Raw genomic sequence first — 26,576 nt, 5'->3', positions numbered from 1 at the left:
AATGTTTTTTGGTGCCAAGGAGGCATAGGTGAAATATCCAGCCCTGTTGCTAGAATCCTATTAAAATGTATCCAGGAGAGAGAGAGAGAGAGAGAGAGAGAGAGAGAGAGAGAGAGAGAGAGAGAGAGAGAGCCAAGCTCCGATCTAAGTGTAGCACAGCAGTACTTTATTCACACACAATTAAAATGGTACTCACAAGAGATCCATAAAAGCAGGCATCTATAAAAGCAGTGAGGGGAAGGTCTCTGGTGTCACATCCGAGGTGGTAGATCCGGTCGGGCGGTAGCGCTGTGATGAGGGAGGACAACCGATGGCCTCATGTCGGAGGCGGGGGACGTACAACTCCTCTGTGGTGGCAATGCAGCGTGGGTCCGCCGGTCGGATGGCTGTGACGTCACTTCCGGAGACAGCAGGGGGTTCGAACGGCGACCCACACATCATATTTTATGGCCGGTACATAGATGACATCATTGTCATCTGGGACGGTCCCCAATCCACCTTCACCCAATTTGTACAACATTGCAATCAAAATCCTTTCAATTTATCCTTCACTTCTGTATGCGATTCGGCCCAATTGGCATTTTTAGACCTTACCCTATATCATGAAGAAGGCAACATTGTAGCCAAAAATTACACAAAACCCACCGCTGGAAACTCATTCCTACACTACCACAGTTGCCACCATCCCAGGTGGATCTCCAACATCCCAAAGAGTCAATTCTGCCGCCTAAAACGCAATTGCACCAAACTACAGGATTACTGCGAGCAAAGTGCCCTCCTAACCCAAAAATTCCTAGACAAAGGGTACCCCGCATCCCTGGTCCGACAAGCCCACTCAGAATACCTGTCACAATATGACTCTAGCGCTCCCCAGGCCCCACCCCACCCAAAGAACTCATTGCCCCAACCCCTACGATTTACCACACAGTTCTATACCAAACACAGACAAATGGAAAAGATCTTACGAAAACACTGGTCCATCGTATCAGAGGACCCTCATCTTAAATCCACCATCCCCCCTGTTCCCAAAGTCTCCTACAGAAAATCCTCAAACATCAAAAATCTCATCGCCCCAAGTAAACTCAAATCGGCCACCCCCCACCCCACCACCACCATCTGCCTCATCCCCCTCATAGGGATGTTCCAGTGCCGCAAAACCTTGTGCCTCACCTGCGCCCATGTCCAACACGGACAGACTGAGTTCACCGTAAAAGGCAAAAAACACCAAATTAAACAATTCTACAACTGTTCCACAGAATATGTCATATATTGCCTAACCTGCCCATGTGGACTATTCTATGTAGGCCGCACCATAAGGCCCCTTAGGAAACGATTTGGCGAGCATCGTCGGCTGGTCGAAAAAGGGAAGGACAAACACAGTGTCCCCAGACACTTTGCAGAGTTCCATAACCAATCTCCCGTTGGACTCAAGGTGTGGGTAATTGAGTCAATTCCGAACACCTTGCCCAGGACAGAGCGTTTCAAGCGGTTGTGCCAGAGGGAAACCTTCTGGATTTACTCCCTTGAAACGCTCTCGCCGGGGGGCCTGAACAAAGAAATTGAAATCAATGTGCTGCTGTAGCCCATCTCCCTAAGTTAGTAATTATTCTTGTGGTATACTAATATGATCATTTTTTGCCCAGGTTCTTCCTTCCGTCTTCCAGAGTCTTTTGAACCCTCCTGACATATGCTTCTCCATACCAAGCCAACTCCAAAGTAAGTATCCATATATAAGTTGACCTGACCCACATAGTCTCCTTACCACCATTCGATTTAGAGCATGACCTTCTTCTACATGTCACCCGCCCACACACTGGCACAACGATTCCATATGGATGTGCGTGCGTGTGTGTGGGTGTGTGCGTGTATGCATAAGCGCATACACGCATACTCGTGGGCGTGCGTGTGCAGACACGTAAACACGCAGGTTTGTGAGCAGTCGTGGCTGACTTCTGACCATGTACCAGGACCTGTGCAATGTGCATGTATAGATATGCCTGCATGCATGCGCACACGCACACACTCTCTTTCCCCCCCCACTTCCTTTTCTTCTCCCCCCCCCCCCCCTGCCCCCCATTTGTTGCCCTCATGCGTAGGACCATATATTCCACAATACCATTTGGAATCCATCGATCAATCATGCTGAACAAGTACAAACATTTCCCAAGTACAAACATTCCCTTACTACACCCTTCACACATTTATTTATCTATTATACCGATTCATATCAAATGTCCTTATTGCAGATGTCCACACACGTGCGCTCTCATCCCATGGGGCGTTTTCATTAATGCACATTACTCTCCATACTATATCTTCAGCCTGTGTTGTTACACCGTTATTGGCCCCATTACAAAACATCCAGTTCAGTCAGCACATTCCCCCCCCTCCCTCCCTTTCCCCCTCCCCTTCCCTCCTTCCCCTCCCCTCCCCACACATCCAAACTCTTCCTCCTCCCCTCTTTAACCTCCACCACTCTTGTTTAGTATGCAAATTCCATTGCTGGTTTGCCTTTCCTAAATTTGTCCCACCCGAGCCACTGTACTTGTTGTCCCGGACTATGGGCATAAATACCACATCCAAAATGGCCCCTGTACGGCCTGAAGAAGGAGCGGAGCTCCGCAACGCGTCGCCGTTCGAACCCCCTGCTGTCTCCGGAAGTGACGTCACAGCCATCCGACCGGCGGACCCACGCTGCATTGCCACCACAGAGGAGTTGTACGTCCCCCGCCTCCGACATGAGGCCATCGGTTGTCCTCCCTCATCACAGTAATTATTACCAAAAAGTTCTGGCGCTACTCCAAGATGATGAAGTCCTGGAATGTCCCTTCACAGAGAATACACGAAAACCTGTAAAGTTCATGTGTTGAAGGTGTATGGGAATAGCAACACTGTTCGCCCGATTCCTGATGTAAGACAGCATAGAACATGTATTGGAAATTGGATATAGGAGATGGCGCTCAGTGTGCATATAGTAACAAACCCCAATATGGACTTAGATGGATAGTCTCATAAACACTTTATTATGATGATCCAAGGGTAAAGCACATTATGAATAAAACAAGGTCAGTCCTACCACCCTTTGTAGCCTCTGGACATTCACACCGATGGTAATGGAATCCTGTAGGAGACCGGTCGATGATGTTAAGAGCCGGTTGTCAGATGGGGTCGCAGGCAGGAGAGCTCGGTTGGTCTGATGTGCGGCCGCTTCCTCAGACCGGAGCTTCTGTGTTACACTCCCTCGGCACCCGACAAGAGCCTCGGGAGTCGCGCTTTGATGACGTCACTGCACGGGACCGAAGATCCACAGCCAGCCGGCTTAGAGGAATACTAGGATGTCAGCATGGATGGGGGACTGGTTAAGTTTGCTTCTGAAGAGCCTCCCGATCGCCACAACGACATGTTTCGCTACAATAGTAGATTTATCAAGTTGTGGCAAGAGGCGATCGGGGGCTCTATAAAGCCGAAAAATGGGCGGAGTTAGGCACAATGGCCAATAAACTGACCCCAAACAGCTGAATCAGAAAAAGCATTAAGAGATCAATGAAAAAAAATGGAAAAAGGGGGAAATAAAGGTGTAAAAAAATCGGGAAAAAGGTGAAAAAATTGGAAAAATAATTGATAATTAAAAAACAATGAGCATGTAATAAATAAGAAATATATATATAAAAAAACATATATCATGGTATATTGAAGGTCCAGAATGCTACAGGGGGCTAACAAGAATTAGTATATCACAACTAAATGTATACGGTTATAATACCTTTGTTGATATACATGAAACGATCTAAAAATTGATAAGATAATAAATATGTGTAAATCAATAAAAATATATATCTATATGATATTTATCTATAAAAAATATATATATAAAATATATATATATATATATATATATATATATATATATATATATATATTAATTACGGGTTAATTTTAATATATATATATATATATATATATATATATATATATATATATATTTTATATATATATTTTTTATAGATAAATATCATATAGATATATATTTTTATTGATTTACACATATTTATTATCTTATCAATTTTTAGATCGTTTCATGTATATCAACAAAGGTATTATAACCGTATACATTTAGTTGTGATATACTAATTCTTGTTAGCCCCCTGTAGCATTCTGGACCTTCAATATACCGTTATATATGTTTTTTTATATATATATTTCTTATTTATTACATGCTCATTGTTTTTTAATTATCAATTATTTTTCCAATTTTTTCACCTTTTTCCCGATTTTTTTACACCTTTATTTCCCCCTTTTTCCATTTTTTTTCATTGATCTCTTAATGCTTTTTCTGATTCAGCTGTTTGGGGTCAGTTTATTGGCCATTGTGCCTAACCCCGCCCATTTTTCGGCTTTATAGAGCCCCCGATCGCCTCTTGCCACAACTTGATAAAACTACTATTGTAGCGAAACATGTCGTTGTGGCGATCGGGAGGCTCTTCAGAAGCAAACTTAACCAGTCCCCCATCCGTGCTGACATCCTAGTATTCCTCTAAGCCGGCTGGCTGTGGATCTTCGGTCCCGTGCAGTGACGTCATCAAAGCGCGACTCCCGAGGCTCTTGTCGGGTGCCGAGGGAGTGTAACACAGAAGCTCCGGTCTGAGGAAGCGGCCGCACATCAGACCAACCGAGCTCTCCTGCCTGCGACCCCATCTGACAACCGGCTCTTAACATCATCCACCGGTCTCCTACAGGATTCCATTACCATCGGTGTGAATGTCCAGAGGCTACAAAGGGTGGTAGGACTGACCTTGTTTTATTCATAATGTGCTTTACCCTTGGATCATCATAATAAAGTGTTTATGAGACTATCCATCTAAGTCCATATTGGGGTTTGTTACTATATGCACACTGAGCGCCATCTCCTATATCCAATTTCCTCCCTCATCACAGCGCTACCGCCCTACCGGATCTACCACCTCGGATGTGACACCAGAGACCTTCCCCTCACTGCTTTTATAGATGCCTGCTTTTATGGATCTCTTGTGAGTACCATTTTTTTTTTTTTTTTTTTTTTTATTTTTTTTTTGAAAGGTGTTTATTTAAATTTTTGCATAACAGTAACAAAAAGAAAACACAAGGGCAACATTGCCCATAAAACAAGTGTAAGGCAAGCATGTAAATTACACAAGGGTATCAGAAGACATCTTAACCTAACACCACAGAAGGGGGGGGGAAGGGGGGGGGGAATAGAGAGGGGCCTGAAGGCCCAAAACAAGGGGGGGAAGGGGAAAAAATGTGATGCGTACCACAAAGAGCCAGGAGGGCCAAGCAACTGCGAGGCTACACTCCCAACCGGTTGTCACAGAGATGGGGGGGGGGGGAGGAGAAAGGAACATACCAACAAGACTAACCATACCATACACACCCACACATCCACATTCACACACCATCCCCTACCTCCAGGTACCCACCCCCCAAGATAAGGGGGGGGGGTATAGGACAAACAACTCATGTAATAAAACAAATATAAACCGCATAACATCCAGGGCTACTCAGACTCAGTCGAGAGATAAGCTGGAGGGCAAAGGGGCATCTGCCCAATACGAGTCTTCCACATCAAGCCAGGGCTGCCAGACATTAGTGAACTTTTTAGGACACCCTCTACTCTTATAAATTAGCTTATAAAGCGGAACATCACTGCGCACCAAAGTATAGAACTCCTGTATGGTAGGCGGTTCAGCCCTCCTCCAATGTAACAAAATAAGTTTCCTGGCATAGAACAGTAAGATGCGGAGCAGGATCCTAGGGCGTACACGATGTACAATGTCATTCAACACACCCAGCAGGCCTACCTCAGGAGTAAGAGGGACCGACAGGTGCAGTTTATTAGTAAAAAAGGCAAAAATAGATGTCCAGTAACCTGTAACATGGGGACAGGACCAGAACATGTGGAGCAAGTCCGCAGCAGGACAGCCGCACCTAGGGCAAGCGGCTCCCGGGGCTACCCCCATACGGACCAACTTCTGGGGTGTATAATGCAGATGATGGATAAATTTAAACTGTATTAACCTATTATTCGAACTAATAAGATCCTGAAAACAAACCTCCGTGGCCTCCTCCCATGTCTCCTCTGTCAGGCCGGGCAAGAGCGCGACCCACCGGCCCATGGCCGTTTTAAACGGGTCAGCACCCGCCGCCTGCAGCCTCATATAAAACGTAGTGACCATTTTATTAATCCCTTCAATAGACAATAACAGCTCCATCGGGGATTCCCCGAGCTCCAGGGTCAGTCCCGCAAACTGTGCACGGGCGGCGTGGCGTAATAACAGGTATTTAAAGAAAAAACGGTTGCTCACACCATGGTGGGCCTTCAGGTCATCAAAGGAAACAAAATGAGACGACCGAAAGACGTGAGAGACATGGGTCACCCCAAGTCCAGACCACCAGCCCGAATCTGGATGACCATAGAGCTCGGGGAAGTTGTGATTATCCCATAATGGGGCATTGGGAGACACAGCAGGCGTCCCCACTAACAACTTATTACCAGCATGCCAGGCCAACCACCCTACCTCCATAGGAGAGTTACGGGAGCAGCGTCTAGGGACAGATCTGTGCAGGGCATCCGTAGCCTGTGCCTGCGAGCCATGCATGGCCAATACGAGAATGGTGGAGGAGTTACCCGGAGAATCGCCGAGGCCATCATACAAGTACGTAAGCTGGGACGCAATGAAGTACTTATAAAGGTCTGGACACGCCAGGCCCCCCTGGAATTTGGAGGCCTGGAGAGAGGACCTGGCTATGCGAGGGCGGGAGCCCTGCCAAAAAAAGGAGGTAAGGGCAGAGTCAATTTTGTTGAACAACCGCCTAGGTAGAAAAACTGGGGAAGCCCGAAAAACATAAAGGAATTTAGGTAAGTAAATCATCTTAAAAATGTTAATCCTGCCAATGAGATTCAGTGGCAGTGAAGACCAGGTACGCAACCGAACCTCCATGTGGGCGATAATAGGCTGTACATTCAAAGAGCTATAGACCTGGAGATCCGTGTGTACCCGTATCCCTAAGTATTTAAACGCTGTAGAGAGGGAGACGCCAAAACGCTGTAAAAAACTATAATCCGCGGGTGGGCCAAGCGGAAAAGCCACCGATTTATCCCATCCCACTCTAAGGCCGGACACCCCGCCGAACTCCTCCACCACTCCCAGCAAGGCTTCAAAGGAGGACTCGGTGCCATCCAGATATATGAGGGCATCATCCGCGTACAGCGAAATTTTCTCCTCCAGGCCACCACAAAGGATACCACCCACCGTCACCGTCTGTCGCACCGCCAGAGCCAACGGCTCAATGGCAAGGGCAAACAGTAGCGGCGACAGAGGGCAGCCCTGCCTAGTACCACGGTAGAGGGAAAAGGTCGCAGACACATCCTTATTCGTACAAATTCTGGCTAGCGGCCTTGAGTAGAGCAGACGCACCCATCTGATAAACTGGAGGCCAAACCCCATCTTCGACATAACCTGCCAAAGGAAGTCCCATCTCACAGTATCAAAGGCCTTCCGAATATCGAGAGACAACACCAGGCCACTCCTCGCCTCCTTAGTTGCAGTGTATTGGTGTATATGGAGCCTGCGAATATTATCATACGTGCTCTTCCCAGGCATGAACCCATTCTGATCGGGATGGATAAGGGTAGTTATAGCTTTAGCGAGGCGGGTAGCCAAAAGTTTTGCAAGAATCTTCACATCACTGTTAAGCAGCGAAATGGGTCGATATGAGTCACACAGTAAGCCGTCCTTGTCCGGTTTGGGCAGTACCACGATGAGTGCCTCCCGCATAGATGCCGGGAGTTCACCCTCATCCAGGGCCACCTTATATAGGTCCCGCAATCTACTGGCAAGATCCCCGGGGTACTCCTGGTACCATTCCGCGGGCAAGCCATCGAGTCCTGGTGTCTTATTAGATGGCAGGGAGCCAATAGCCGTCTCGATCTCCTTAGTTGTCAAAGGAGCGTCCAACATCAGCCTGTGGGCATCGGACAACACCGGAAAGACCAACGAGTCCAAAAACCCCACAAGCTCGGTCTCGTCAACCGCCCCCCGCTCCGAATATAAATCAGAGTAAAAGGAGCGGAATGTCTCATTAATTCGCAGTGGGTCCGCCACTACCGAACCATCAGTCGTTCTAATCTGGGCAATCGATCGGTCCACGTAATCCGCCCGGGAGAGAAAGGCCAGAAGTTTACCATTCTTCCCACTATGTTCATGCAGTCTAGCAGCAAGATACAGTTGCTGTTTACGAGTCATGTCAATCAAGTGTAGTTTAAGGGCCGTATGAGCCCCAACCAGGGCATCCCGGAGCACCGGAGTAGGGTCGGCAGCGTAACGAGCACGCGCAGTAGCCAGGGAGCCTTCCAGCTCACGCAAAGCAGCCCGGCTGGAACAGCGATGGGCCGCGATGCGGGAGATGTAGGCGCCCCGAGTAGAGGCCTTAAAGGCATCCCAGCGGGACCCCGCGGTAGAGGAGTGAGCATTAAATTCCCAGTAGGAATTCATATCCTGGAGGACCAAGTCCCGCAGTTCAGGCGCAGAGACCCATAAAGGGCTGAGCCTCCACGTCCGAAAAGCGACCCTGTGGCCCAACATCAATTCAACCGTAAGCATAGAATGGTCCGAAAGCGTCTGAGCAACGTAGTCCACAGAGTGAACCAAAGGTGTCATGGCAGAGGAAGTCAGGGCATAGTCAAGCCTGGAAAGAGCATTGTACGTTCTAGATTGGCAAGAATAAACCCTCGCCACCGGGTGGCGCAGGCGCCAGACATCAACATAGTTACCCGAGGCACACCACTGACTGAACAGCCTAGACTCATGTTGGAGGGGCCGCAAGCGGTCCAGGATAGGGTCCAGGACCGAATTAAAGTCCCCCAACAGGAGAGTAGGAACACAGGGAAATTCAGCCAACCCCACACTCAGGTCCGAGAAGAAGGCAGCCGTAACAGGAGGAGACACGTACACCACCACCAGGAGGAGCTGTACCGCATGTATTTGGCAATGTAAAAATATGTAGCGGCCAAACGGGTCCGTGAGCACCCTGGAACACACAAAGGGCAACCCCTTACGGATCAGTATGGAGACCCCCCTAGCGTAATTAGAGTAAGTGGAGTGGTAGGAACTAGAGACCCAATATTTGTGTAGCGCACGGGTGCGAGAGCCAGTCAGGTGCGTCTCCTGCAAACACAGGACATGCGGCTTATGGCTCTTCAGGAAATCAAACAACATGGCCCTCTTAAATTTTGAGTTCAGACCCCTCACGTTCCAGGAGACACACGTGACCCGTGACATAGATAAATCAACAAATAAGCAAGGAAGGGCTGTAAAACCCAACAAACCAAATCCCCAGGTACTGCAGCGTGATCCCGGAGGCAGAGGAAGGCCACAGAAAAACAGTCACACACATACACCTCATACACACAAACACACACCCAACCAAACAGAAAAGACATAAGACAAGAGGGGGGACAGGGCTCACAAAAAGAACAGCCCCAGCCCCCCAGCACACAAACAATCAGGGAGAAAAAAGGAGGGGGGAGGGGGGAAAAAACAAAATAACCCCTCAGAATCCCCTGCCCGGACGCCCAAAAGAGAGAGAACAAAAAAAACAAACTAGGCGCGGGCTTTATCCCAAAAACTTGTACTGGAAGCGAGAGAACGTGGCCAGCCAGGGTCAGTCGGCTAAGACCAACCTGGGCAATGTCCCCAGCATGTAACCAAAGGAAAGTACACTACTGTAGTGTTCAACAAGTCGAGGGGAAAAAAAAAAATGTAGAACAAGGGGGAATCAAAAACAAGGCAGCCCCTAGCTCTAGGAGGGGGAGCTCCCCTCACCAGAAGGGCTGTAAGGCATCCTAACACTCCCAGAAAAAGAGTCCAAGTGGTCCTGGGCGGGAGACGGCCATCACCAAACTGAACCAAAACAGCATCCGAGAAGACAGATCAGGTATCAGGGGCTCGGTGTCCAGACCCCCGGTCTTGGCGAGGCAGGGACTCCAACCAGGAAACAACAGCAGCAGGAGACTGGAAAAAATGTGCTTTATCTTGATAGGTGACTCGAAGGGTAGCAGGAAACATCATGGAGTATTGCATAGCCCTTTCCCGGAGCATCTGCTTGGCTTGTTGATACTTAGCCCGCAGAGTGCGGACCACAGGAGAGTAATCTGGGTAAAGAGAGACCACCGCATTGTTAATCTTCAGGTTCCCTTTAATCCTGGCAGAACGAAGGATAGAGTCCCTGTCCCTGTAGTTCAGGAAGCGAATTATCACTGTGCGGGGGGGGCTGCCCACAGGGAGAGGCCTACCTGGTACCCTGTGAGCCCGCTCAATCACAAAGCATGCGGACAGGGAATTTTGGCCAAATTCCTCCTGGAACCAGCTTTCCAGGAAGGACACAGGGTCAGACCCCTCAACCCGCTCTGGCAGCCCCACCAGCCGTACGTTATTACGGCGTAAACGGTTTTCCAAATCGTCCATCTTGTCCTCCACACTTTTAAGCCTCTTCCCGCACTGTCTCAAATCAGGGACCAGGGGGTGTACAGTGTCCTCCAAGTCACTAATGCGACGTTCCGTTTCAGTAACCCGGTCCCGGACTTTGCTCATGTCCTGGCGCATGATAGTAATGTCCAGCTTGAGCTCTGCCACCTTCCCCATAAGATCGGAATGATTTACCTTGAGGGCCTGCAGAACGTCCTTCAGGGTGGGTTCCTGCACCGGATCGTCATCCATCCCATCCGCGCTGGGGGACGTCTGGGAGAGAAGCTCCGGAGGAGCCGAGGCACCCGGTGAATGCGGTGGAGAGGCTCCGGATGCCTCCCCAAACAGATCCGGAGTGGAGGCCGGGGAAGGCAGAGGCATGGTGGAGCGGCGGCCATCTTGGCAGGACCGGGTGGTAACGTTCATCCTGGCCGGAGGCTGCTTTTTCCTCTTGCCCATCCACCGAAATGGCAACCGGAGGCACCCAGAACACTGCACCGAACTCCCGCAGCAAGAAAAAACGAAAAAGGAGCGTAGGATTCCAAGGATGGAGCAGGATTACAGCGAGGGGAGCTCAGAGCCGCCAAAAGCACGTCCGCTCACATGTCCCGCTAGCCACGCCTCTCGAGTACCATTTTAATTGTGTGTGAATAAAGTACTGCTGTGCTACACTTAGATCGGCGCTTGGCTCTCTCTCTCTCTCTCTCCTGGAAACATACAGGGTCGCTTCACCCTCTACAAGCCTGCAGCCATCCAAGTGTCTAGCCATCGGATTGCACCCCACCATCTGCCCACAGTATACTACGGCAGTCACCCACACTGTCTGATTGCGCCAATCTCTCTCTCCCCCCTCTATTAAAATGTATGACAGGCTGAAATAAACAGCAGATGGATACCATAGCAAATCATACTGATGTGTTCAGGGAAGTATGCCCTGAATATAGAATTCCTGCATTCAGGGCATATGCCCCTGAATACATATGGCCCTAAATGTGAGTAGCGCTCGCATCCATCCTCTGTGTGTTTCAGCCCATCATAGATTTTGATGGGCTGTTGGCTAGGCGCTGCACCTGTGCCTCCTTGAGTGCCAAAAAATGTCAGAGTTTGACACTGATGGACCAAACTGCCCATGTGCATATAGCCTAAACAATTTATTTTCCTGGTTTAGCCATACTGCCTTCTATGTCAGTACTTCACCTTCAGCCTTCTCACAAGACAGCGAATAATTATTGTCCTTAATTTTGTGCAGGGAGCTGACCCAGGAAGCAGTAATTGAAAACCAGGAATTAGAGTAGTTTTACTGACTAGCAGACATACTGTATATGTACCCCAAGAACTAATAGATGAAACAGATGAAATTACAAATCTTTTGGTAGGTAAAACAATAAATGTGTATGTATGTATGTATGTACCTCAATTTTGTTTTTAACTGTTTGCCTGAGTTTAATTTATCTTGTTCAGGACTTGATTTTTAAAATAAATCTAAGAGACTGCGCAAAAAAATACGGCCCATGAAAAGTCATTTTTTTTCTAAAAAAAATAAATAAAAATAAAACGGAAATTGTTAATTTTGTGCTGTATTTATATAAACGTTGTCTCTTTGTTACTTCTTGTTAGACCCTAAATGGTGTTTTATTGCATACCTCCTTGTTTAACATGTTAATCTCTTGCAGAACAGCTGGATATTCCATCACAAGCTGCATTCATTTCCTTGATAACTCGGGGTAGGCTGCTTGCCATGTATTAATCTAGAGCCATTTTCATACTGCTAAACTTCCTTATATCCAAGAAAACCTCTTGGAACAAGTCACTCTTTCTTTTTAGGATTAGCAATTGTTCAAAACAGTTTAAACTCTTCTTCACATAAACAGTAAAGCTCCAATACTTGACATTTAGTACTGTAGTCAGGTACTGGACTGCAACAGAATAGAAGAAAAAACACTGCTCTATTAATTTCTTTCCCTCCTCTCAGTTGCTAGTGTTGTGCTGCACAATCCTCCTCTGGCCAGCAGGGGTAGGGCTAAGTCAAAGTGAACCCATAGACTTTCTGGAGGCACCTGGAATACCAGAAGTCATCGTTAAAAGCAGCAGCAGCCATGAAATTAAAACATTTCTGAACTACATGATCAGACAGACTGTGAGTGGCAGGAGGAGCCTTAGGTGACTTCATGTTCTTTTGCCTGGCAAAAGCCAGGTCTCTTGGCCCCCTGAGAGTCCACAGATGCAGACTAGTTTGTGGGAGCCTAGTTATCAACTTTCCTGAGTTATAATACATTAAGTTTACCCTTATTGATTTCTTTGTTGTCAGCTTTCAAAACAGCCTTAGAATTTGGTAACAGCCATTATCTGCTGTGTTTTACTTACTAGTTTGCTTGTTTTTCTCTCAACCTGGTGTGTCAGAGGGGCTGAGGTTTTTGAGGAAGTTGAGGTCAAGAACAGGGGACCCTTCTTAACAAGTGGCTCCTTTAGGGGTAGCACTACAATATACTACTACATTTAGTGCAATCAACTGAATGTGTACATAAATGATACCAGTTTGCTCTTGAAGACTCGAGAGACTCTCCTTCAGCAAATACATTTACTTTAGCTGTATTCTAAGTCAATGATTCCATAACAATCTTTGTTATGTGCAGATTGTACTACTGCAGATAAAGGCTATTAATGAAAGTGTATGTCAAGTTAAAAAACAAAAAACATACGCACTACATATATGCTATACATGCACATTTCCCAAAGACCTTGCAAGTGCAGAAAAATACCCTGTTGATCTGCCAGAAATGCACTTACTGTAGCTCCCAAAGTGATATTAAACTCAAAGACAAAGGTGTAATATATTGTGGATTACCAATCACTTCAACGACATACGGACCTGGCAGCGAAAAGCTTAAAGTGTATTCCCACTTTTGAAAATAAAGTTGAGAACCCCCACTGTATGTTATTTGTTGCCATTCGTGCAACGTATCTAAAAGTTAACCACTTGAAGAACGGGATGTTAAACCCTCTTTCTGTCTAGGCCATTTTTCAGTTTTCAGCACTGCAATACTTTAAATGATGAATGCTCAGTCATGCAACACTGAACCCAATTTAATTTTATATCTTTTTAAGACAGATAGAGTTTTGTTTTGGCGAAGTTTAGTCCACTGTATGTTTTATTTTTTACTATATAAAGCAGAAAAAAAAAATAACTGTTTTTCTTAATTCCTGTTATAAACTTTGCAAAAATAACCTTTCTTCATAAATTCAGGCCAAAATGTATTCTGCTACATTTCTTTGGTAGAAAAAAAATTACAGTATGTAAAATGTATCAACCCTGATGTGCTGTCTGCCTTTTAAAAGGCTAGGAAAGTACAAGCACCCCAAAAATGACCCATTCTTGGAAAGTAGACAGTCCAAGGTATTTAGTAAAAGGCATGGTGAGTTTTTTGAAGTTGCAATTTTTATCACAATTTTTGGGGGAAAATAAAGAATGTAAATAAAATGTGATTTTATTTCACAAAGTTGAAAATGTAATGAGTTATTTAATACACACAGCATGGGCATACTTACAAAGACTTCAAAACACATTTTTATACTCTTCCCTAGTTGGGGACTTTTTTCCTGTCTAGAGGCATAGAGAGGTTCAAAATCCAAGGTGTACCTTCTGGCTTTTTTCATAAAGAATGCATCTGATTTCCTAACTACCTATCTAATTTCTTGTGGCCCTGAAGCACCAGAGCAGAAGAATTACTCACAAAATGATCTAATTTTGCAAAGTAGACTCTCCAACTTATGTAAATAGAGTCTATTTATTACATTTTTTTGCCACAACATTTTGGATACTAAAGGCAGAAAATGGAATTGTATCTTTCTTACAAACAGCATAGGCATACTTAGAATGACACCCCAAAATACATTCTACTATTCTTCCTGAACATAGGGATACCACATATGTGAGACATTTTTGAAGCCTAGCCGCATTATGGGGTCCAATAGCACTTTTAAGCTTTTAAGGGGCATAAATTACCCATCTAATTTCCTGACTACCTATCACGTTTGGAGGCCCTACAGTGCCAGGACAATAGAAACATCCACAAAATGACCGCCCAAGGTATTTTTTGAGAGACAGGATGAGTCTTTTGAAGATTCAGTTTTTCTGCTACAAACTTTTGGAAAACTCCAAAAGAAAATGAAAATTCCAAAAATTGTATTAAAAAAGCATTGGTAAAAATTATAGGAGGAAAAATTAACATTTAACACCACATAGCCAAAATATGCTTTAAAGCTGTAAACATATCTGTCAGATCACTGGGTGGAGGCCGAAGTGCTGAGAGGGCTTCCCTTGCAGCTCGGTGCGAATCATCCCTGGAAGTGAGACAGGAGGTGACGCGACCCAAGTAGCACTGGCTGCTTGTGGTGGTATAGGTGGATGGCTGAGAGGGATATCCGGGTCCCTTCTGAGAAGCTCCAGTGAAAGCAAACAGTGCAGTGGTAAATGCCAGGCCGGGGGTCATACACATGTGGTCAGTCCAAGTAACAGCAAGCCGGGGTCGGTACACAGGTTATCAGGCAGAAGCAGGTCCGTGGAGCAAGCCGGGGTCGGTACACAGGTTATCAGGCAGAAGCAGGTCCGTGGAGCAAGCCGGGGTCAGTACACAGGTTATCAGGCAGAGACAAGTCCGTGGAGCAAGCCGAGGTCACAACAGGAAACAGGAAACAGGCAACAGGAAACAGGAAGCTGACGATAATCCAGCACTGGATGAGAGGGTGAGTGATCCTTAAGAGGAGGCTGGGTTGGTACAATGTTCGTCATGATGCACGCACATGCGCACTCGCCTAGATGGATTGTAGGCTGCACAGCGGTGTCTGAGTCCCTGACAGTGCCCCCCCCCCCCAAAGGGAAGCCTCCGGATGCCCAACTGGGCTTGTTTTTCAGGGAATTTGTCATGGAATTCTTTTATGAGTTTAGGAGCGTGAATGTTACTTACAGGTTCCCACGAATTGTCCTCAGGGGGGTAACCTTTCCATTTGATTAGGTATTGTGTAGAGTTACCCTTCTTCCGACAATCCAGGATGGACTCGACCTCGAATTCTGATTCCCCCTCCACCGTGATTGGGGGTGGAGGCGGCTCTTCCCTCCCTGGGAAGGGACTAGGCACTGCAGGCTTCAGCAGGGAAGCATGGAACACAGGATGAATCTTGTAGGAGCCTGGTAGGGCCAGTTTAAAGGCCACAGGGTTGATGATCCTCCTGATCTTGAAGGGTCCGATAAATCTTGGTCCTAATTTCTTAGAAGGGCTCGAGATCTTTAAGTTGATTGAGGAGAGCCAGACTTCATCCCCCATCTTAAATGCAGGATTCTCCCTTTTCCCGAGATCGTGGAATCTTTTGTACTCCTGTTGAGCTTTTGTGATGTTATCCTGTAGCAGTTGATAATTGGTTTTAATGGTAGTTATCCGGTCCTGTACTGCAGGAACTGATGTCTCAGGTAAGATGTTGGGTAAAAAGGAGGGATAGAACCCGTAGTTTGCCCAAAACAGAGTCTGGTTAGTTGCAGAGTGCAAGGAGTTGTTATATGCAAACTCTGCGCAGGGAAGAAGCGGGACCCAGTTATCTTGAGAGCAGGTACAGAAGCAACGCAGATACTGTTCAAGGGTCTGATTGGTTCGTTCGGTTTGCCCATTACTCTGCGGATGATAGGCAGACGATAGGCAAACCTCAATAGACAGAGACTTGCAGAGTTCTCTCCAGAACTTGGAATTGAACTGAACACCTCTATCTGAGACTATGCTGTCCGGGAGTCCGTGTAGCCTGACCACTTCTTTTATAAAGGCATTGGCTGTGTCAACTGCAGAGGGTGTGCCCATCATGGGCAGAAAGTGAGCCATCTTAGAGAGACGGTCTACGACCACCAGAACGGTGGTAAACCCTTCTGAGGGTGGCAGTTCCACTCTGAAGTCCATAGAGATTCCCTTCCATGGTTGTTCAGGGATTGGCAGTGGTCTCAGTAGACCCCAGGATTTAGTTTTAGCTCCCTTATTCCGCTGGCACGTGACACATGAGCTTACATAGTTGGTACATTACCGGACCAGATTTGGCCACCAGAAGAGACGCTGAATGAGCTCACACGTCTTCTTGACCCCAAAATGGCCGGCCAGCTTGTGGTCGTGTAAGGTTTTCAAGACCCGTAGTCTAGCTTGTGCTGGGACAAAGATCTTTTCACGGTACCATAAGAATCCTTCTTGTCGTTTCAAGGAAGAGACACCCGGCTCTATACATTGAACGGAAGCTTGCTGGATTGCTGACCGTAAATCGGTCTGGATAAGTAAAAAATTTTGAGCCGAAAGAATGGTGTTAGGCTCAGTCATATTTGGAATGTCTGGAAACATCCGGGAAAGGGCATCTGCCTTCCCATTCTTTGATCCTGGTCTGTAGGTTAGGTGAAAGTTAAATCTAGAAAAGAACAAGGCCCTTCGGGCCTGACGGGGTCTCAGGCGTTTAGCTGTCCTGAGATATTCCAGGTTTTTGTGGTCTGTGTAAATCATGATGGGATGAGCAGCCCCTTCCAGTAGGTATCGCCATTCCACCAAAGCACATTTCATGGCCAGAAGTTCCCGGTCCCCCACATCATAGTTCCTCTCAGGAGGAGTCATTTTCCGGGAGAAAAAGGCAACAGGGTGAAGAAGGGCCTTTGGGCCTATACGTTGGGACAAAATTGCTCCAGTGGCTATTTCTGATGCATCTACTTCAAGCACATAGGGTATGGCTGGGTCAGGATGCTGAAGAATAGGTGCTGAAATAAACAAGGTTTTTAACTTGTCGAAAGCCATTTGAGCCTCTTGTGACCAATGGAAACTGACCTGTTGACGAGTCAGCTGGGTAATAGGTGAAATAATTGTGGAGAATCCTTTTATAAATCTTCTATAGAAGTTGGCAAACCCCACGAATCGTTGGACCCCCTTCTTATCGGTGGGAGCTGGCCATTCCAGGATGGACTTCACCTTTTGTGGGTCCATGGAAATGCCGTTGGTTGAAATAATAAGCCCCAGGAATTGGATGGAGCTCTTTTCGAACTCACACTTTTCTGCCTTTACATAGAGACCATGTTCCCTTAGGGTAGACAGTACTCTCTTAACATGGACCCGGTGGAGCTCAAGGTTGGGAGAAAAGATGAGTATATCGTCCAGGTAGACGATGAGAAAGTTATCCAGAAATTCCCGGAAGATATCGTTGACCAGATGTTGGAAGGTGGCCGGAGCATTACACAGCCCGAAGGGCATGACCAAGTACTCGAAATGGCCAAAACGAGTTCTAAAGGCCGTTTTCCATTCATCCCCCTTCTGGATGCGGACCAGGTTGTAAGCTCCGCGAAGATCCAATTTTGTGAAGATCCGGGCTGAGTGGAAGCGTTGGAACAGTTCTGGAATAAGGGGTAGAGGGTACCGATTTTTAATAGTGACCTTATTAAGTTCCCGGTAGTCCACACAGGCTCTTAGGGTACTGTCCTTCTTCTCCACAAAGAATATGCCGGCTCCTGCTGGTGAAGAAGAGGGGCGAATAAAACCTTTTTCCAGGTTTTCATTAACGTAGACTCGGAGGGTCTCCAATTCCTTTTCTGACAGAGGGAATATCCTCCCGAAAGGAATCTCTGCACCTGGAAGAAGCTCGATAGGACAGTCGTAGGGTCTGTGCGGAGGAAGAGCTTCGGCCTTTTTCTTGTCGAAAACGTCTGTGAATTCCCCATAGACTGTGGGGACGTTCTCGGGAAGATCCACTACTGGACCGACGGCCAGACAGGCAGCAGGGATATTGAATCCTGAAGGGAGGCAATGATTCAGACAATAGTTAGAGGTAAAGGCAATCTTTTTATTAACCCAATCAATTTGCGGATTATGGGCTTGAAGCCAAGGAAGTCCTAAGATGATAGGAAACATAGGTGAGGACAGGACATCAAAGCAAAGGAACTCTTGGTGATGGGAGTCTGTTGTGGTGAAGATGGGGTGTTGTCTCTTCACTGACTGGTCCAGAACTGGGCAGGGTGCCATCCGCTAACAGGATATGGAGTTGTTGCTTCTTGGCTTGCAGAGGGACACCCAATCTCTTGGCTAGTGAGAGGTGCATGAAGCAGCTACTTGCCTCAGAGTCAATGATTGCCAGGAGCGGAATCTTCTCTTCTGCTACCTGTAGGGAGACAGGGAGAACAAACTGAGCAGGAGATGGTTTGGCAATTTGACAACTCAGCAGAGGTCGGGTGTAGCACTTACTGGGCCTTACTGGGCAGCTGCGCAAGAAGTGGCCAGATTCCCCACAGTAAAGGCAGAGATTGGCCTGGCGTCGACGTTGCCTCTCTTCAGGGGTCAAGGAGGAACGGATCAGCCCTATTTGCATAGGCTCCCCCTCAGGTCCCGTGGTGGCGGGAGGCCCAGGATGCGGTGCGGCAGCAAATGGAACCTTGGGCAGTACCCAGGTGGGTCGAGACCCTTGAAGACGCTCCGAGCGTCTCTCCCGCAAGCGCCTGTCCAGCTGAATCGCTAGTGAGATCAGGTCTTCCAAAGATGCGGGGGCCTCTACCCGAGCCAGTTCGTCCTTAAGGGCTTCAGACAGTCCGTGTCGGTACTGGTACTTAAGGGCTGCCTCATTCCAGTCCGTGTCCGTGGCCCATCGGCGAAAGTCCACGGTGTAATCCTCCACAGGATGTTTATTATGCTGTAAGGCATGCAGAGCGGATTCGGCCGTGACTGTACGTTGCGGATCCTCATACAGTTGGGCCATGGCCTCAAAGAAAGAGGTCACGGAATTCAGGGCTGGACTCTTTTGCTCCAGGAGGTTATGAGCCCAGGTCTGGGGCTCTTCAGCCAGCAGAGAGATTATAAACCCCACTTTGACCGTCTCGGAAGAGAAGGTTCTAGGTTGAAGTGCCAAGTACAGAAGACATGCGTTTTTAAAAGACCTGAATTTTCTTCGCTCCCCACGAAAGCGCTCAGGAGTGGGGACCCTGGGTTCAGGTGCGGTAGCCATAACTTGTCCTTGCGGAGAGGAGACAGGCACCGAGCTGGCAGGAGGTTGATTGGGGTCAGCAGGAGGTGGTAAGCCTGCGAGATTTAATACTCGACCCTCCAGCTGGAAGTAGCCATCCTGCAGTCTTTGGACTGCTTCGGTCAGACTGGAAACTTGCTGACACAGTGCCTCGAGCTGGGAAGCGCCTCTGTCGGCCTCTGGCATGGCTGGATTATACTGTCAGATCACTGGGTGGAGGCCGAAGTGCTGAGAGGGCTTCCCTTGCAGTTCGGTGCGAATCACCCCTGGAAGTGAGACAGGAGGTGACGCGACCCAAGTAGCACTGGATGCTTGTGGTGGTGCAGGTGGATGGCTGAGAGGGATATCCGGGTTCCTTCTGAGAAGCTCCAGTGAAAGCAAACAGTGCAGTGGTAAATGCCAGGCCGGGGGTCATACACATGTGGTCAGTCCAAGTAACAGCAAGCCGGGATCGGTACACAGGTTATCAGGCAGAAGCAGGTCCGTGGAGCAAGCCGGGGTCGGTACACAGGTTATCAGGCAGAAGCAGGTCCGTGGAGCAAGCCGGGGTCGGTACAGAGGTTATCAGGCAGAAACAAGTCCGTGGAGCAAGCCAAAGTCACAACAGGAAACAGGAAACAGGCAACAGGCAACAGGAAGCTGACGATAATCCAGCACTGGATGAGAGGGTGAGTGATCCTTAAGAGGAGGCTGGGTTGGTACAATGTGCGTCATGACGCACTCACATGCGCACTCGCCTAGATGGATTGTAGGCTGCACAGCGGCGTCTGAGTCCCTGACAATATCCCTGTAGTTTAATGCAATGCCTTCGGCTTACCCCTACACAGGCTACCCCCCCTTCAATCCATCATGAATGCTGCTGCCAGACTCATCCATCTTACCAATCGCTCAGTGTCCGCCGCTCCTCCCTGTCAAGCCCTCCACTGGCTTCCGCTCACCCAAGGAATCAAATTCAAAATACTGACAACATTTTACAAAGCCATCCACAACTTAGCCCCCAACTACGTCACTAGCCTAGTCTCAAAATACCAACCTAATTGCTTTCTTCGTTCCTCTCAAAACCTCCTGCTCTCTAGCTCCTTCATCTCCTCCTCCCATGCTCGCCTCCAGGACTTTGCCAGAGCCTCTCCAATCCTTTGGAAGTAGTAGTGCTCTCTCTCTCTAGCAGTGGGCTCTTTATATAGCAGTGTGCTCTCTCTCTCTAGCAGTGGGCACTCTGTAGTAGTGCTCTCTCTCTAGCAGTGGGCACTCTGTAGTAGTGCTCTCTCTCGCTAGCAGTGGGCTCTTTATATGGCAGTGTGCTCTCTTTCTAGCACTGGGCACTCTGTAGTAGTGTTCTCTCTCTAGCAGTGGGCACTCTGTAGTAGTGCTCTCTCCAGTGGCGTATCATCCATGTGTCTAGGGTGTGCGGTGCACACGGGCCCCCAAGGCCACGGGGCCCACTGTGCCCTCTCACACTCTGCCCACGTGGATTAACAAAAATGCAATGTGCACATACTGTAGGCGGCAGCTGCCACCACATTTGCTGATGCCTGGATCCAGATCCAGCTGCCGCCCACAGCTACTGAAGTGCCCGGCCACTGGCGGAGCGATCTGCAGCTTTGGGAGCTGCACTGTGGCCTGGCACGTGTCTTCTGACCAGGGGCAGACTAACCATTGTTTACAGCAGTTTACACAGGGAAATCCTGCCCACTGCCCCACCCTGCAGTGAGACATTGCGCCCAGACTCCGACAGGTGTACCACCTGGAGATACTAATGTAAGGGGAGAGTGGGGAGGGGTGCAATGTATGGCAGCCAGGGAGTGATTTAAAGGGGGTAGAAGGCTGCGATCTCCTCATGCTGTGTGGAGGACTGGTAGCAGTCTGCTCTGTTGGGACTTGTAGTGCCCTTTGTGGGGGACTGAGATATGGCAACCTCATATGCTGGGACTTGTAGTGCCCTAAACTGTGGGGGGGGACTGATGAATCCTTAGTCCCACACAGATGCCATTCTTCAGTCCCGTAGGGCACTACAAGTCACAGCATAGCAGGCTGCTCTGACAGAACAGGAGAAGGAACCTGGGGAGAAGGAGATCTCTCAGCACTGAGTTTCCGGTGTCTGAAGTCTATGCTGGGACAGAAATATGAGGAGTTGTGCTAAATAAGGAGAGGGAGGGGAGATTCATGCTTGGAGGGATTAAGAGGATTTTTGGAGGTGAGAACAGGTTTATGGGGGGGATATAATTTGTGCTTGTAGTGGGAATTTGGGGGAATAAGAGAAATGGTGTAAGAAGGAGGGGTTTAGGCAGGATTTTTACAGGGAGGGGGAATATGGGGGGGGGGGGGATTTGGGGGGTAAGAGAATTCGTGTAAGAAGGAGGAGTTTGGGAGATTTATACTGGAAGGGGGGATATGGGGGGATTTGTGCTTGGAGGGGGAAGATGGAGGCAATGGTTTGTGCTGGGGGGGATTTTTACTGGGAGGGGGGAGAAGGAGGCAAGGGTTTGTACGGGGGGGGGGATTTTTTCTGGAAGGGGTATGTGGCGGTGAGGATCTGTGCTGAGAGGGAGGATTTGTGCTTCAACGAGGAATTGCGGGGTAAGAGAATTTGTGTAAAAAGGTAGGATTTATGCTGGGAAGGGGAGACGGGGAAGGATTTGTGCTAAGAGGGGGGATTTGTGCTGGGAAAGTGGAGGTGGAGGCAAGGATTTGTTCTGAGGGGGGATTTGTGCTGGGGGAGGTATTTGTACTAGAAGGGGTTATATGAGGGTGAGGATTTGTGCTGGAAGGGGGGATTTTGCTGGTAGGGGGGAGATGGAGGGGGGATTTTCACTAAAAGTGGGTGGGGTGTGGTAAGAGAATTCATGAATGGAGAGGTTTTAGGGGGGATTTATGTTGGAAGGGGGATATGATGAGTGAAGATTTGTGCTGAGAGGGGGGATTTTTGCTAGAAGGAGGTATATGGGGGTTTGCCATGTTTGCCCTGGGCACTGGATGACCTTGCCCCGGCATTGGTGCGGTCTATAAAGTGCAAGGAGCTGTGAAGAGGGAGAGCTGGGTGCCGACATGAAGAGTGGATCGGAAGCTGTTCCAGCCTGTACTGACACGGTGGTGACTGTTGCAGTCGGGAATGGCAGACCCTTGAGTACCTGGTGGCCCTGCTGAGTGGAGAGGCACACACACACACACACACACGTGTTTCTTTGATAAGAGAGAACACCCCCCCCCCCCAGCTAGCCCAGGTGTATAGAGTAGCGGTGGGAATACTTGGGACCTGGTCCTGCTGAGTGGTGGACCAGGACCCAGGTACTCCCACTGCCAATCTTTACACCTTGCCTGGGGGGGTGACTCTCTTACCAAAGAAACATGTGCGCCACTCCACTCTGCAGGGCGAGGACCAGGACCCAGGTACTCCCTATTTAAACATTCTGAACTATGTAAGTCACCTAAGACTCTATTTACCCACACCCCTTTAAACCACTCCCAATATTAAGTGCAACTTAAACCATGCCCACTTTTTGACACGGCACGCTACTTTGTAGCAGTGCTTTCTTTCTAGCAGTTGGCACTCTGTAGTAGTGCAGTCTCTCTCTCTGGCAGTGGGCACTCTGGAGTAGTGCTCTCTCTCTCTCTGGCAGTGGGCACTCTGGAGTAGTGCTCTCTCTCTCTCTCTGGCAGTGGGCACTCTGGAGTAGTGCTCTCTCTTTAGCAGTGGGCACTCTGTAGTAGTGCTCTCTCTCTCTAGCAGTGGGCACTCTGTAGTAGTGCTCTCCCTTTAGCAGTGGGCACTCTGTAGTAGTGCTCTCTATATAGCAGTGGGCTCTCTCTATGAGTGGGCTCTCTCTGTAGCAGTGTGCTCTCTCTGTAACAGTGGGGTCTCTATATAGCAGTGTGCTCTCTCTATGTATGGGCTCTCTATCTAGCAGTGGGCTCTTTCTGAAGCAGTGGGCTCTCTCTATGAGTGTGCTCCCTTTCTAGCAGTGTGACCTCTGTAGCATTGGGCTCTCTCTTTAGCAGTGCTCTCTCTGATATCCATTGCATCCCATGTACTATAATCCCATACTTAACTTACTCTAGCTCATATAATCAGACAGGCAGCCATAGTACTGATCCCATAGTACTGGTAGTGGTCTCTCTTTCTAGCAGTGCTGGTCTCTCTGTAGCAGTGGTCTTTCTGTAGCAGTGGGCTCTCTATCTTGCAATGAACTCTGTGTAGCATTGGTCTCTCTATATAAGTGGGTCTCTATCTAGCAATGGACTCTGTGTAGCAGTGGGCTCTCTCTGTAGCAGTGGGCTCTCTATCTAGCAGTGGGCTATCTCTATGTAGTAGTGGACTCTCTCTGTAGCAGTGGGCTCTCTATCTAGCAGTGGTCTCTCTGTAGCAGTGTTCTCTCTATATAGTAGCGGTCTTCCTCTGTAGCAGTGGTCTTCCTCTGTAGCAGAGGTCTCACTGTAGCAGTGGTCTCTCTCTGTAGCAGTGGTCTCTCTATGTAGCAGTGGCCTCTCTATTTATCAGTGGCATTTCTATCTAGCAGTGGACTCTGTGTAGCAGGGGCGTGGCGGTGTCCTCTCCCCAGCACCAGTCTGATATGAAGCCACAGCTGTTTTTGTAGGAATGGTGTGCAGTAGATAGACTCTCTATATATCAGTGGTCCCTCTCCCTATATGTCAGTGGTCTCTCTCTATACAGTATATATCAGTGGTCTCTATATATATATACTGTATATCTGTGGTCTCTCTCTTTCTATATATAAGTGGCCTCTCTCTCTATATATATCAGTAGTCTCTCTCTCTATATATAAGTGGTCTATCTGTATATATAGCAGTGGTTTCTCTCTGTTTACTGTATTTAAATGGTCTCTCTCTATATATATATATATCGGTGGTCTCCCCCTATGTATCAGTGGTCTCTCTCTTTATATCAGTGGTCTCTCTCTCTCTCTCTCTCTCTATATATATATATATCAGTGGTCTCCCCCTATGTATCAGTGGTCTCTCTCTTTATATCAGTGGTCTCTCTCTCTCTATGAGGGGTCTTCTCTTCCCAGCAGCCTGGTATGAAGCTGTAGTCAGAGGAGTGGAGTGCACAGTGTAGTAGATAGGCTCTCTATATATCAGTGGTACTTCTCTCTCTATGAGGGGTCTCATCTCCCTAGCAGCCTGGCATGAAGCTGTAGTTGGAGGAGTGGTGTGCACAGTGTAGTAGCTAGGCTCTCTTTATATCAGTGGTCTCTCTCTCTGCACAGTGTAGTAGATAGGCTCTCTATCTATATATATCAGTGGTCTCTCTCTCTCTCTCTATGAGGGGTCTCATCTCCCCAGCAGCCTGGTATGAAGTATTAGTCAGAGGAGTGGAGTGCACAGTGTAGTAGATAGGCTCTCTCTATATATATCAGTGGTCTCTCTCTATCTCTATGAGGGGTCTGCTGTCCCCAGCAGCCTGGTATGAAGTTATAGTCAGAGGAGTGGAGTGCAAATTGTAGTAGATAGGCTCTCTATATATATATCAGTGGTCTCTCTCTCTCTATGAGGGGTCTCCTCTCCCCAGCAGCCTGGTATGAAGTTCTAGTCAGAGGAGCGGAGTGCAAAGTGTAGTAGATATATATATATATATATATATAGAGAGAGAGAGAGAGAGAGAGAGAGAGAGAGAGAGAGAGAGAGAGAGAGAGAGAGTCTATCTACTACACTTTGCACTCCACTCCTCTGACTAGAACTTCATACCAGGCTGCTGGGGAGATGAGACTCCTCATAGAGAGAGAGACCACTGAAATATTTATATAGAGAGAGAGAGAGAGCCTATCTACTACATGTGTCACTCCACTCCTCTGACTATATCTTCATACCAGGCTGCTGGGGAGAGAAGACCCCTCATAGAGAGAGAGAGAGACCACTGATATATATATATATAGAGAGAGAGAGACTATCAGTGGTCTCTCTCTATGAGGGGTCTCCTCTCCCCAGCAGCCTGGTATGAAGTTCTAGTCAGAGGAGTGGAATGCACAGTGTAGTAGATAGGCAGAGATGTATAGTAACGAAGTAGAACTACTTAAGTACTGTACTTAAGTACCGAAATGCGGTATCTGTACTTTCCTAGAGTAGAATTTTTTTCTCCTACTTCTACTTTTACTTCACTACATTTTTTCGATGATTTCGATACTTCTACTCAAGTATTTTTTTTTGTGCTGCATAGTTACTCGTTACTTTTAAAAAAATTACCACTGCCAGAACAGTAGATGGCAGGTTGCATAAAGCTCAAAAAAATGTGTATAATGTCATTTGTAAATCAGCGCATACGAAAATAAAGGCTGTGTATAATAAAAGCTGCTTTACCAAATCTTTCCAATAAAAAGAAAATATGAAACAAACAAATAAATGGTGCTACAGCGCTTAAAGTGCATCAAGAAACTACTAACAAACACAGGTTAATCATTTGAATAAATCATTTGAAATAATAAAAAACAATATGATGTTCAAACTTTTGACTTCTTTCTTTAATAACTACATAACACAGTACTTGTACTTCTACTTTCAGTACTTGAGTAGAAATTTTTTTTCAAAACTACTGGTACTTTTTACTTTTAGTACTTAAGTAGCACATTTTTTGAAAAAACTACTTGCAATACTTAAGTAAAAAAAATGTTGAATACTTTAGTACTTCTACTTAAGTAACTTTTTCTGTGAGCACTTCCACTTCTACTCAAGTCACTTTTTGATCGAGCACTTGTACTTTTACTCAAGTAGAAATTTCGAGTACTTTATACAAGTCTGTAGATAGGCTCTCTATATATATCAGTGGTCTCTCTCTCTCTCTATGAGGGATCTCCTCTCCCCAGCAGCCTGGTATAAAGTTATATTCAGAGGAGAGGAGTGCACAGTGTAGTAGATAGGCTCTCTATCTATATATCAGTGGTCTCTCTCTCTCTCTATGAGGGATCTCCTCTCCCCAGCAGCCTGGTATGAAGTTCTAGTCAGAGGAGTGGAGTGCACAGTGTAGTAGATAGGCTCTTTATATATATCAGTGGTCTCTCTCTCTCTCTATGAGGGATCTCCTCTCCCCAGCAGCCTGGTATAAAGTTATAT

Source organism: Pelophylax lessonae, assembly GCF_965119305.1.
Source record: "Pelophylax lessonae genome assembly, chromosome: 4".
NCBI classification, from domain to species: Eukaryota; Metazoa; Chordata; class Amphibia; order Anura; family Ranidae; genus Pelophylax; species Pelophylax lessonae.
Note: the sequence above shows the minus strand (reverse complement) of the source record.